Consider the following 1,488-nt stretch of genomic DNA (forward strand, 5'->3'; position numbering starts at 1 on the left):
TACTAATACTAACTAACTGACTAAGAGGGGGAGAAGTTAAACCATAGATAATCTTATACATCAGGCATACATTGGCATATTTAATCATATTTTCCCAACTCAGCAGATTATATATTTTTTTAATATTGAACAATGATGAAAGTGTATCGATTTCTTATCAAGAACTTTAAGTGTACGTTTGTATAGACTCTAATGGTTTTAGAGTCACTGAACTCGCCTGAGACCAGATTGTTAAACAATAGATAATGTGTGACATAACCATAGAATGCATAAACATCTTAGCTGCCTCTATAACGACATATAATCTCTAGTAAGCCAAAAATTATAAAGGGTATCATGTTCTTTCATCAAATTTAAAATATCTACATTTATTATTTTTTAGATTTAATTATTAGCTTTTCATCAGCTTATAAGCAGTTCCTCACAAACCCTATAGTTCGGAAAACCCTGATGTAATATTTAATGCAAATGCACTTCATGTTGTTGATAAAGAATGGAATACATTTTCTTTTTCTTTGTATTTTTCAAATCAATGTGATAAACGAGTTAGGTCAAAAAAATCTAAATGTAATCAGATTATATTACCTAAACTGCAATTTTCATCATGTAAATTGTGTTCAGTAATTGACTACAATTTGTAATTTACCCAGCACTGCCTATTTGTGTCCTGTGGAGCTCTATCGTTTTCCGGAATATCTGCTTTGGTTTCTATGGGTATGTTACGTTGGTAGACCTAGTTAGGTTCACTTTGTCTCCGTGTATGGAAGCTTGTTTCCGCCACAGAATAAAAAATAATAATAATTTGGACTTTTTTTCCTCAGAATTATGTGATATAAAGTCGCAATTGTGAGTTATAAAGTCATAAATCGCAATTCAGACTTTTTTCTCACACAAAAAAGAATTGCGACTTAATTGCTTGTTATAAAGTCAGAATTTTAAGATATAAAGTCGCAATTGCTTGTTATAAAGTCAGAATTTTAAGATATAGTGACTTTATAACACGCAACTGTGACTTTATAACTTGCAATTGTGACTGAATCACGCAATTCTGAAAAAAGTAAAAAGTGTGAGTTGTAAACTTACAAATTATGTTTTATTAACAAAGTTCGGGAGAAGCACGTTCAGATAATTAACACGGGTGGAGAGCACTCAGCAACCATGATTAAATATGTTTTATTAAAAAAGTTCGGGAGAAGCACGTTCAGATAATTAACACGGGTGGAGAGCACTCGGCAATCATGATTAAAACGTATATATAGACTCAGCAGTCTCACCTCATTTATCTGACAGTTTGGCAGCGTCCCTCCACCACCCCTTCTCCACTCTTCTAGTCCTAAACCACTTTACATACATACAGGGGGAGTACTCTGGGTTCGGCCGAATTCCGAGCTCGGAGCCCTCCCCCCGGACAGCACGCCAAATACGCATTATACTTTATTCCCTTTAATTGTATGTAAGTGTGAACTCGTGAATTGTGAGAAAAAGTCA

The sequence above is a fragment of the Rhinichthys klamathensis genome, unplaced genomic scaffold, assembly GCF_029890125.1.
Source record: "Rhinichthys klamathensis goyatoka isolate OS25496 unplaced genomic scaffold, OSU_Roscu_1.1 h1tg000234l_1, whole genome shotgun sequence".
Lineage (NCBI taxonomy): Eukaryota > Metazoa > Chordata > Actinopteri > Cypriniformes > Leuciscidae > Rhinichthys > Rhinichthys klamathensis.